The sequence below is a fragment of the Procambarus clarkii genome, chromosome 27, assembly GCF_040958095.1.
Source record: "Procambarus clarkii isolate CNS0578487 chromosome 27, FALCON_Pclarkii_2.0, whole genome shotgun sequence".
NCBI classification, from domain to species: domain Eukaryota; kingdom Metazoa; phylum Arthropoda; class Malacostraca; order Decapoda; family Cambaridae; genus Procambarus; species Procambarus clarkii.
In genome coordinates, this window is record NC_091176.1 from 33,769,841 (window position 1) to 33,783,248 (window position 13,408).

The window sequence follows — 13,408 nt, forward strand, 5'->3', positions numbered from 1 at the left end:
ACAAATTCTCTTGTGTCCACTACATTTACAAAATCCTGTTCTTAAATTCAAGTACGCTGCGCGTACTAGTGGCTTTACAAGATTGTAAACTATGCTATGTATCCTCACAAACCCAATGTACCTTCTTGTATATAAATAAATAAAAAAATAAAATAATAATAAACAATAATATTACAAAGATAAATTGTTTAACACGGGGGGTACTCGAACAAGGCGACACAAGTGGAAACTGAGAACTAGGTGCGGAACGGAAACAATAGTTGAGCAGTGGAGTGGCAGAATCTGTGATGAGAGTGACGGACACTGCCTTGACCACTAACTACGTGAATATGGACACCTGAGAGATAGTTGGTAATGTGATAACATAAGAACATAAGAACATAAGAACAAAGGCAACTGCAGAAGGCCTATTGGCCCATACGAAGGAGCTCCTATTTATAACCACCCAATCCCACTCATATACTTGTCCAACCCGCGCTTGAAACAATCGAGGGACCCCACCTCCACCACGTTACGCGGTAATTGGTTCCACAAATCAACAACCCTGTTACTGAACCAATATTTACCCAAATAGCTCACTCCCTATTTCGATGTCATTAATTAGTGTTTCCCTGTTAGTTAACACTAAATCTAAAATATTATTTTCCCGTGTGGGTTCTTTAATGTGTTGCGTAAGAAAGCAATCGTCAATTAATTCTAGAAAAATCTTCTGCTTCACTATTCCCTGTTTTGATCAACCAGTTTATTTCGCTAAAATTAAAGTCACCCATGACATAAATACTGTTAGATCTAGATGCTCTAGATATTTCATCCCATAGGTGCTTTGCTTCCATTCTGTCTAAATTTGGTGGCCTATATATAACTCCTATTATAATATTATTAGCTTTTTCGTTTAATTCTATCCAAATAGTTTCTGTGTGTGGCTCAGTTTTGATTCCCTCTTTGAGACTACATTTCAAATTGTCCCTATCATATATGGCTACTCCACCTCCTCGTCTAATATATCTATCTGTGTGAAATAGTTTAAATCCATTTATTTGATATTCAGCTAATGGTTCTCTATTTTCTACATTCATCCACGTTTCGGTAAGTGCAATAATATCTATTTTTTCTGTGCAGACATGAGCATTTAATTCGTTAATTTTATTTCTTAGACTTCTACTGTTAGTGTAATATACCCAAAGTGAATTGTTATTTCGAGGCCCTTCTCTTTCCCTGATCATTTTGCCAATTCCTTTCTCCCACAAACACATACTTTTATTACCTCCTTCCTCCAAATCAATTCCAATACCTCTATCTACTAACAGTTTAAACCCAAACAAACACCTCTAACCACTTCTTCCAACGAGTTCGCAACAGCAACAACCCCAGCTCTCGATAGATGCACCCCATCATGAGCATACATTTCATATCCTCCATAGAAGTGTTCCCAGTTGTCTATGAAATATATTGCATTTGATTTGCAATATCTTTCCAGCCGGCAATTGACACCAAGTGCCCTCGATATCAATTCATTTCCCACTCCTTTTCTTGGAAGAATGCCACATATGATCGGGATTCCTCCCTTGCTCCTAACTAATTCTATGGCTGTTTTATACCTCCGAATCAGTTCCTCACTCCTAACTCGACCAACATCATTTCCTCCTACGTAAAAATAACAATTTTTAAGAAAGGAGATAGATCACTTGCGTCAAAATATGGGCCAATTAGCCTAACGTCTATTGTGGGAAAGTTACTCGAATCAATAATTGCAAATAAAATTCGTCTTCATCTTGAAAAATGTAAATTAATAAATGAGTCGCAACATGGTTTTACAATGGCCGTTCATGTTTAAGAAATTTGCTATCTTTTTATTCTAGCATAGTTGAGGCAGTTGATAGTGGTAAGGATTGTGGTGTTGTGTACCTTGACTTTAGCAAATCTTTTGATACAGTGCCACATGAAAGATTGATTAAAAAGATAGAGGCTCATGGTATTGGGGGTTCTATATTAAGCTGGATTAGGGCATGGCTATACCAAAGTAAACAGACAGTTAGTATAAATGGAGTCAAGTCCATTTTGCAGATACATAATAATTATGCAGGAAGAACTGCACGTCTATGGATCATCCAATAATGTTACCAGACTTCTAGATGTTACCACTGCTAGGCTTAGGCTCGGCTACAAGTACCTCTGGGAATTTGTAACATCTACTGATGAACATTTGACTAAATGTAAACTATTAAATATGATTAATAAACTATTAATAAATTATTAAATATGACCGAAAAAGTAAGATTAATAATTCTAACACGAATAACACGAAGTCAACACCAGCAATCAACAGCCAATTAATGCACAACTATATTCAAAGTTTGCTCGAAAGGAAAAGGGAGAATCGAAGCGAATTTTGGTTGTGGGAGATTCCCAGGTGAGGTATTTAGACAGAACGTTTTGTGCCAGAGATAGGGGGAACAGATTAAGGGTTTGCTACCCGGGAGCTGGAATTGGTGATATTGTTGGAAACATGAATGATATTATGACAGTAAATGGGAACAAACCCATTATTTGTATTAGTGCAGGGGGTAATGATGTTGGACGAGTTAGGAGTGAGGAACTAATACAGAGATTCAGGACAGCCATTGAATTAGTTAGGAGCAAAGGGGATATTAATAGGGTATTAAAAGTATCAACACAAGACAGAACACGAAACAATGGGTATAAATTGGATAAGTTTAGATTTAGGAAAGACTTGGGTAAATACTGGTTCAGTAACAGGGTTGTTGATTTGTGGAACCAATTGCCGCGTAACATTGTGGAGGTGGGGTCCCTCGATTGTTGGGTTGGGTTGGACATGTATATGAGTGGGATTGGGTGGTTATAAATAGGAGCTGCCTCGTATGGGCCAACAGGCCTTCTGCAGTTGCCTTTGTTCTTATGTTCTTATTCTACCCACTTCAAGACTCCGCTCCAATATAGAAGCATTAAGAAATATGGACCAATAGGCTTTCTACAATTACTTCCATTCAATACCTATTGTTTCGTGTTCTGTCTTGTGTTTGAATTTAATACCCATTCAATACCCATTGTTTCGTGTTCTGTCTTGTGTTTGAATTTAATACCCATTGAATAGCCATTGTTGAAAGTTCGTTCGTTCGGAGCTTACAGTTGGGACTATAAGCTCCAAAAAACCCAGTATATAGGCAAGACAACAACATCTCTTTCTAGGCGTTTAACGATGAATAAGCAACAGGGCTCCATTAAGAAACATATAATCTCTTCCCACAACCAAACCATCGCCAGAGAAATCCTAGTAAACAACACAGAAATCATCGATAGATACAGCGATAGCAGGCGGCTTGACGTTTGCGAGGCACTACACATTAAAAAGTCAACACCAACAATCAACAGCCAATTAATGCACAACTATATTCTACCCACCTCAAGACTCCACTCCAATATAGAAACATCAAGAAATATGGACCAATAGGCTTTCTACAATCACTTCCATTCAATACCCATTGTTTCGTGTTCTGTCTTGTGTTGATGAAATTAATACCCTCGGGCCTCGTAGCCTGGTGGATAGCGCGCAGGACTCGTAATTCTGTGGCGCGGGTTCGATTCCCGCACGAGGCAGAAATAAATGGGCAAAGTTTCTTTCACTCTGAATGCCCCTGTTACCTAGCAGTAAATAGGTACCTGAGAGCTGTCACGGGCTGCTTCCTGGGGGTGGAGGCCTGGTCGAGGACCGCGCCGCGGGGACACTAAAGCCCCGAAATCATCTCCAGATAACCTCCAGATAACCCTATTAATACCACCTCACCCCATCCACCTCACTCAAATGTGTACATGTATATATATAACATTAATAATTTTGTAACTAGCGTCAAAATTATTTATTTGCTTAGCTAAACAAACTAGAGGGTTCAGTTCCTGAATCGATTATGTGCCTCTGTAATCCTTTACATCACCGCCCACGGGATGGGTATGGGGTGCATAATAAAGAAAGAAATTGAATTGAATACCCGCACCTCACAGGCTTGACGAAAAAATTAACACGTAGTGAATAGTATGACAATGTAGAGTTGTAGGCAGTGTATAACCACGAAGGAAAATTAAAACAGGAAATTTCTTAAGCACTTCCATTGTTAATCAACACATCAACCAAAGTATATTATGACGCGTTGATTATCACGAAAGTGCTTAAGTAATTTCCTGTTTAATTTTTCCTTACTTCAACAAGCAATAATATAAAATAGAGAATAGGTGACTGTTTTTCACTCACAGTGTAATAAACTCATGGACCCACCCACCCGCTGAAGCATGCCAAGACATTACTTCCAGCATTATTGTGGAAGGACTCAATTTACATGAGATTAATATTAGGATACAAATATATCTGGCAATACGGTGTTGATGTCAGTGAAAAAGATAAGTAGTGTAAATTATGTAGTATGCCGCACGCCCACACCTTAGAACATTATGTATTAGAGCCTTCTGCAGTTGCCTTTGTTCTTTTGTTCTTATGTTCTTATGTATTGGGAGTGCTATATTAAGTTTTATTAGGGCATTGCTATTCCAAAGGAAAAAGAGTTAGTATAAATGGGGTTAAGTCAGAGTGGGATAATGTTGTTAGTGGAGTACCTCAGGGCTCTGTCCTGGGACCTCTGTTGTTTATAATATATATAAATGATTTAGATTCAGGTTTGAGTAGCAACATTTGCAAATTTGCCGATGATACGAAAATCGGTAGGGAAATTAATTCGGAGGAGGACTCACTATCACTTCAAGTTGATCTAGATAGGGTTTTGAAATGGTCAAAGGATTGGCAAATGCAGTTTAATGCTGATAAATGTAAAGTTCTGAGGCTAGGTAATGATGATAGAGTTACAAGATACGAGCTAGATGGTGTTGAGCTTGCGAAGTCGGATTGCGAAAGGGATCTGGGAGTTATGATTAGTAAGAATAGAATAGAATACAAATATAGAAATAGAATAGAAAACAAAATAGAAATAGAATAGAAAACAAAATAGAAACCTGTCATATGAAGAAAGGTTGACAAGACTTAATTTACATTATGTAGAAAGGGGAAGAATTAAAAGTGACTTGATAGAGGTGTATAAGTGGATGAATGGACATAACAAAGAGGAAATTAATAGGATAATAAAAGTATTAATCAAAAATAGAACGCTAAACAATGTGTATAAATTGGATAAGTTTAGACTTATCTTCGGGAAAGACTTGGGGAAATAGTGGTTCTGTAACAGGGTTGTTGATTAATTGGATTTGTTGAACCAATTACGCGTAGCATAATAGAAGTAGAATACCTTGATTGTTACCAGCGTAGGTTAAAAATATATATGAATGAGATAAATAGGATTGAGTGGATATAGATCTTACTTCATATGAAAGATTTCTAATTTGGGGATTTAACTTAGTCATCCTATGCTGGACACGTTCAAGTGAATTTATATCCATTCTATAGTACGGCGACCAAAACTGAACTGCATAATCATAACATAGCCATGCCCTAATCCAACTTAATATAGTACCTCCAATACCATGAGCCTCTATCTTTTTAATCAGTCTTTCATGTGGCACTGTATCAAAAGCTTTGCTAACACATAACACATAACAACACATAATGATAAACCAAGAAAAACGAAATTAATGCTGTTTTCCTAAACTTCTGGTGTATAACAGAATGTGTTTAACTTACCTTGGAGTCCATTGTGCTCGTCAAGCTTCGTAGGTGAACTGTTAAGAGACTAAAATATTTTGGCACAGGCACTTGTCAAGACTAGAATAGGCGTAGCTATATTTCCCCAAAACCTTGTATAAACAGTGTGTAGCCAATACTGACAGTTAAGGAGCATATCCGTCACTGCGATTGGCTACATTCTGTGCTAGCCACGCCCACATACTATGTACTCAAGATGTTATTGTGTGGCTCTCTCGTGAATTGTTTCCGGCGCGAATAGTGAATTTACATGAAAATGTACCAACAAAATCTTGTTACACAGCAGTTAACAGGAGCTTCAAAGCACCCAAATACATATACTATATTTTTGTCTTGTTTGCATACTAGATAAAATAACGCAATTATTACTGTAAAATAGAACTCTGACAGTATTGACTAAGAATAGAGTGGCCCTCCAATTTATCTTAAGTTCCGACTCAGCGACGAGCCATGAACAACAAGAGCCTTTGACCCAGTTTCCGCCAAGGTTATAAATTAACGGTCGTAATGTAAACCGAAAATATAAATGAAAATACATACATTGATTTCAGTACTGTAATATACCAGTTATTGGAGAGTTGAGAAGCGGGACCAAGAAATGCAGAATCTCAATAACCGAAAGAACAATTAGGTTGTACTGAAATTAACGTGGTGATTTATATAGTCTGTAAACAAGTACTATATCTATAAAATATAAAACTTATTTTAATTATCCTGCACTTCAAGAGACCACAAGCATTCTTACTCTCATTTATTTTTGTAGCAGAAATGTTTTGTCTATATTTATTTTATGGAAATTAGTGGTGTTTGAGCAAGCTAATCAACGTCAAAAATGTTTACGTTGTTGTTCTTCATCTGTAGTACTGAGCTCTACACGTATGGGTAGCTTTGCCGCAGGCTGTTTACTGCTCTGAGAAATAAACATAAATCCTCATGCCTGGAGCCCGCGGTGCCCGGCGCCTTGCTGTGGGAAGTCAGAGATGTTTATGATTCTGGTCTAGGAATACCGCGGGATTTCACCAAAATGTGTTGTATACAATGAAATGATTATACTTTGCTCTGTTGTGAACATTGTATACAGTACCTCAAGATATAAATCCCACACCACTTAACTAGCTCCCAGATACCTAATTAATTCCCTACTCTCTGTAAATGTCTTCCTGGTGTGTGTACTCACCTATATGTACTCACCTATATGTGCTTGCAGGATCGAGCATTGACTCTTGGATCCCGCCTTTCCAGCTATCGGTTGTTTACAGCAATGACTCCTGTCCCGTTTCCCTATCATACCTAGTTTTAAAAGTATGAATAGTATTTGCTTCCACAACCTGTTCCCCAAGTGCATTCCATTTTTCTACTACTCTCACGCTAAAAGAAAACTTCCTAACATCTCTGTGACTCATCTGAGTTTCCAGTTTCCACCCATGTCCCCTCGTTCTGTTATTATTACGTGTGAACATTTCATCTATTTCTACTTTGTCAATTCCCCTGAGTATTTTATATGTCCCTATCATATCTCCTCTCTCCCTTCTTTTCTCTAGTGTCGTAAGGTTCAGTTCCTTCAGCCGCTCTTCATATCCCATCCCTTGTAACTCTGGGACAAGCCTCGTCGCAAACCTCTGAACCTTCTCCAGTTTCTTTATGTGTTTCTTCAGGTAGGGGCTCCATGATGGCGCGGCATACTCTAAGACGGGTCTCACGTAGGCAGTGTAAAGCGCCCTAAAAGCTTCCTCATTTAGGTTTCTGAATGAAGTTCTAATTTTCGCCAGTGTAGAGTACGCTGCTGTCGTTATCCTATTTATATGTGCCTCAGGAGTTAGATTAGGTGTCACATCCACTCCCAGGTCTCTTTCTCGAATCGTTACAGGTAGGCTGTTCCCCTTCATTGTGTACTGTCCCTTTGGTCTCCTGTCACCTGATCCCATTTCCATAACTTTACATTTACTGGTGTTAAACTCCAGTAGCCATTTCCTTGACCATCTCTGCAGCCTGTTTAAGTCCTCTTGGAGGATCCTACAATCCTCGTCTGTCACAACTCTTCTCATTAATTTTGCGTCATCTGCAAACATTGACATGTATGATTCCACTCCTGTAAACATATCATTTACGTAAATTAGAAAGATTATTGGTCCCAGCACCGATCCTTGAGGTACTCCACTTGTTACTGTTCGCCAGTCCGACTTTTCGCCCCTTACCATTACCCTCTGGCTCCTTCCTGTTAGGTAGTTCTTCACCCATACTAGGGCCTTTCCGCTTACTCCTGCCTGCCTCTCAAGTTTGTATAGCAGTCTCATGTGCGGTACCGTATCAAAGGCCTTTTGGCAGTCAAGAAATAATATGCAGTCTGCCCAGCCTTCTCTGTCCTGCCTTATCCTTGTTACTTTATCATAGAATTCTAAAAGGTTTGTTAGGCATGATTTCCCTGTCCAGAACCCATGTTGGTGCTTGTTTACAAACCCAATGCTCTCCAGGTGCTCAACAAGTCTTAGCCTAATTATTCTTTCAAGTATTTTGCAGGGGATGCTTGTCAGTGATACGGGTCTGTAGTTAAGTGCCTCCTCCCTATCACCTTTTTTAAAATCGGTACGACATTTGCCTCCTTCCAGCAACTGGGCAATTCTCCCGACATAAGTGACTCATTAAAGATCATTGCCAGAGGCACGCTGAGAGCCTGCGCTGCCTCTTTAAGTATCCACGGTGATACTTTGTCTGGTCCAACAGCTTTATTTGCATCCAGTGTTGTCAACTGTTTCATTACATCCTCTGCTGTCACCTCTATATCTGATAGTCTTTCATCTTGGGTAATCTCTTCTAACAATGGGAGCTGCTCAGGCTTGGTTGTGAACACTCCATGGAATTTTGCATTCAGTACCTCGCAGATTTCCTTGTCGCTTTCTGTATATGCCCCTTCTGTTTTCCTCAGTCTTGTCGCTTGGTCATTTACCGACATCTTCCTTCTTATATGGCTATGTAGTAATTTTGGTTGCTTTTTCGCTTTGACTGCAATATCATTCTCATAATTTCTTTCCGAAACTCGTCTTATGTTAATGTAATCATTCCTAGCTCTGTTACATCTAATCCTGTTGTCCTCTGTCCTTTGTCTTCTGTACTTCCTCCACTCCCTCCTGCTTCTCACCTTTGCTTCCTGACACTGTCTATTAAACCATGGGTTATTATATTCCCTCCTGCTTTTTCCTTTATTGTTGGAACAAATCTATCTTCAGCCTCCTTGCATTTCAATATGACTTGGTTCATCATACCTTGCACTGTTTTTCCTCTAAGTTCTTCCTCCCACTGCACTTCTCCCAGGTAGTCCCTTATCCTTCTGTAGTCCCCTTTTCTGTAATCAAGTCTCCTTTCCCGGACCTCTTGTCCTTTGGTCACAATTTTACGCTCCATCATGTAGTCAAAGACTAGGACTCAATGGTCACTAGCTCCTAGTGGTATTTCATGTTCCAACTGCTCGATGTCTTCTACATTCTGAGTGATAATGAGATCTAATAGGCTGGGCGTATCCCCTCCTCTTTCCCTAGTATCTTCTTTCACATGCTGTGTTAGGAAATTCCTGTCAATAACGTCTACCAGCTTCGCTCCCCAGGTCTCCTCTCCACCATGGGGATTCCTCGTTTCCCAATCTATCTCTCCGTGATTTAGGTCCTCCATGACCAGCAACTTCGCTCTCATTCTATGCGCTAAAGTTGCTGCCGTCTGCAGTTCATCCATACATGTCTTGTTGCTGTCCTCGTACTCCTGCCTGGGCCTTCTACTGTTTGGTGGGGGATTGTAGAGTATCAAGATTACAATCTTCTTCCCATCCACTGTCAGAGTTCCATGTATGAAGCTTGTGCTTTCATTGGTACCCGGATTTTCCAGCTCATCAAACTTCCATTTCTGCTTTATTAGTAGTGCCACTCCTCCTCCCTGTCTCTGTGTCCTTTCTTTTCTTATCACCTGGTACCCCTCTGGAAAGATTGCATCCGAGATCATGCCATTTATTTTAGTTTCCACTATTGCCACTATGTCTGGGTCTGCCTCACTAACTCTTTCTTTTATCTCTTCTGCTTTATTGGCTACCCCATCAGCATTGGTGTACCAAACCTTGAGACTCTTCTTGGAAACTCGGGTGTCAGAGTTCCCCCTTTCACCAGGGGTCTGGGGGGAACTGGGGGGTGTCTGGGGGGCACGTGGGGGCTGTGGGGGTGAGTGGGGGGGTGCCTGGGAGTGCCTGGTAGGCGAATGAGGTCTGGGCATCTAGGGGGGTAGGAAGGGCATAATGGGTCTCAAAGTTAGGGGTCTGAATAGCATAGGGGGGTTGAGAAATAGAGTGAGACTGAGAGTCAGATAGAGGTTGAGAGGTTGGGGGGAGAGGGATACTGAGGGCGGAGAGCTGAGATGAGAATGGAGCATGGGTGCTGGGAGTGGAAGAGAGGGTATATTAGTTAGGGGGGAATCGGGGGTAGGTGGGGGTTTTGGGGTAGAAGAGGGGAAGAGGGAGATGGGGGAAGGTGTTAGGGGGTCACAAGGTGAGGGGGTTAAATGTGGGCTGGAGGTGCATAGAAGGGGTGAGGGTTGGGTGGGGTTTGGGGGTGAGTGGAAGAGGGGTGCAGTGGAAGCTGGGATGGAGTAGATGGAATTGAAGTCAATGGGGTAGAAGGGGCAGGGGAGTAGGAAGGGGTATTTGGGGAGGGGGGATGGGAAGGTGGGTTTGGGGAGGGCATGGCTTGACCCACTGGGGTCGCTGACAAGTGTGATGTAGCAGGGGCAGGGGAATCGTTGGGGAGGTGCAAATGTGGAAGGGACAGGGGGGTTTTGGGAGGCTGAGGCAGGGGGGATGTATAGGAGGGCTGAGTTGGGGAGGATGTGACCTGGGAGGTGACCTGGGAGGTGGCCTGGGAGGTGACCTGGGATGTGACCTGGGAGGTGAGACTACCTGAGAGGCTAGTTCGGTGTCGTTGTTGCCATCTATTCTTGTGGGCTATTTGCTCATCTTTCGTCATAAACCTCTCTATAAACACATTGTAATGGGTTTCACTTCCTCTGAATAAATGCTTGGTCCTCATTATGTACTCCACAGCCTCCTCATTGGAGAATTGCACCAGAATAGGTCTATTCTTGGTACAATTGTAAGGTCCAACCCGGCGACTGATATCCACCTCGTGTTCTGCCATTTCTGCTCCAATACACCTCAATATCTCGTGCAATTCGTATTTTTCTGTTTCTATTCTCTTCTGTCTTGTTGGTGCCCCAGATTCGAATAATCCATGTATTATAATAGACCGTCTCCTCAGTAATTCATTGTCATGCTGGTAGCTTGTCCCCTGGGGATTCTCCATCCCAACCGCAGTCACTAACCCATCCCCCACTAATCCTCTGTCCTTAGCCATGCTGCTAATCCTTCCTAATTCGTTTGTGATACGAGCACATTCCCTCTCCCAGTCCTCTCTTCCCTTCCTAATCTCTTCCTGAACATAGAGCATAAGTTCTTGTTTCTGCCTCTCTACCGCATCCTGTATTTGCTGAAATACCTCACTTTTAATCCCCTGGATTAGATCCTCCAACCAATCACTCCTTCTCTCTACAAATTTCCCTATTAATTTGTCTATAAATCTGTCCTCCTCCTCATCCCTGCTGGTGATTGACCTTGAACCCCTTCTAGTCATTGCAGTAACAATCTAGCCAAAAAGGCGCTCCTCCATACCTTGCACAATCTGCTAACACAATAGGTGAGTGAATCTCCAATCGTCGTCCCACGTGGTGGTAGAAGGGTTGCTGCCGGAGGTGAGGTCAGGCGGTCAGAGGTCGATGAGGTCTGCTTCCACCCTGCACACTGCCACAGTACTTCCTCAACTATTTTGAATTACGCTAATTAAACTGTTTTTCTTCACTACCTTATGGCTCTGGTCAAAACCCAAGTTTTTTTCATTCACTTGTACACACTTTTTCACTTCGAGGTTGCCTGATTACCCCTCCCACTCCACTAGTGAACCAGGAGCTCCCAACCCCACGTCCACCCAACACGATGGTCACAAGACAAGTGCTTGTCTTGTGACAAGCACACACACACACACATTGTGTGTGTGTGTGTGTGTGTGTGTGCGTGTGTGTGCGTGTGTGTGTGTGTGCGTGTGTGTGCATGTGTGTGCGTGTGTGTGTGTGTGTGTGTGTGTGTACTCACCTAGTTGTACTCACCTAGTTGTGTCTGCAGGATCCAGCATTGACTCTTGGATCCCGCCTTTCGAGCATCGGTTGTTTACAGCAATGACTCCTGTCCCATTTCCCTATCATACCTGGTTTTAAAATTATGAATAGTATTTGCTTCCACAACCTGTTCCTGAAGTGCATTCCATTTCCCCACTACTCTCACGCTAAAAGAAAACTTCCTAACATCTCTGTGACTCATCTGAGTTTCAAGCTTCCATCCATGTCCTCTCGTTCTGTTACTATTCCGTGTGAACATTTCATCTATGTCCACTCTGTCAATCCCTCTGAGTATCTTATACATTCCTATCATGTCCCCCCTCTCCCTTCTTCTTTCTAGTGTCGTAAGGCACAGTTCCCTCAGGCGCTCCTCATACCCCATCCCTCGTAGCTCTGGGACGAGTCTCGTTGCAAACCTCTGAACCTTTTCCAGTTTCAATATATGCTTCTTCAGATGGGGACTCCATGATGAGGCGGCATACTCTAAGACTGGCCTTACGTAGGCAGTGTAAAGCGCCCTAAATGCCTCCTTACTTAGGTTTCTGAATGATGTTCTAACTTTTGCCAGTGTAGAGTACGCTGCTGTCGTTATCCTATTAATATGTGCCTCAGGAGATAGATTAGGTGTTACGTCCACCCCCAGGTCTCTTTCACTCGTTGTTACAGGTAGGCTGTTCCCCTTCATTGTGTACTGTCCCTTTGGTCTCCTATCTCCTAGTCCCATTTCCATAACTTTACATTTGCTCGTGTTGAATTCTAGTAGCCATTTCTCTGACCATCTCTGCAATCTGTTCAGGTCCTCTTGGAGGATCCTGCAATCCTCATCTGTCACAACTCTTCTCATCAACTTTGCATCATCCGCAAACATCGACATGTAGGACTCTACGCCTGTAAACATGTCGTTAACATATACAAGAAATAGAATTGGTCTCAGCACCGATCCTTGTGGTACTCCACTTGTTACTGTTCGCCAGTCCGACTTCTCGCCCCTTACCGTAACTCTTTGGCTCCTTCCTGTTAGGTAGTTCCTTATCCATGCTAGGACCTTTCCCCCCACCCCCGCCTGCCTCTCGAGCTTGAACAGCAGTCTCATGTGCGGTACTGTATCAAAGGCTTTTTGGCAGTCTAGAAATATACAGTCTGCCCAACCATCTCTGTTCTGTCTTATCATTATTTTATCGTAGAATTCCAGAAGGTTTGTTAGGCACGATTTCCCTGTCCAGAACCCATGTTGATGTTTGTTCACAAACCTAATGTTCTCCAGGTGTGCAACCAGTCGTAGCCTAATTATTCTTTCCAGTATTTTACAGAGGATGCTTGTCAGTGATACAGGTCTATAGTTAAGTGCCTCCTCCCTATCGCCTTTCTTGAAGATCGGCACGACATTTGCCTTCTTCCAGCAACTGGGCAATTCTCCTGACATAAGTGACTCATTAAAGATCATTGCCAGAGGCACGCTGGTATTTGCCAGCGTGTGTGTGTGTGTGTGTG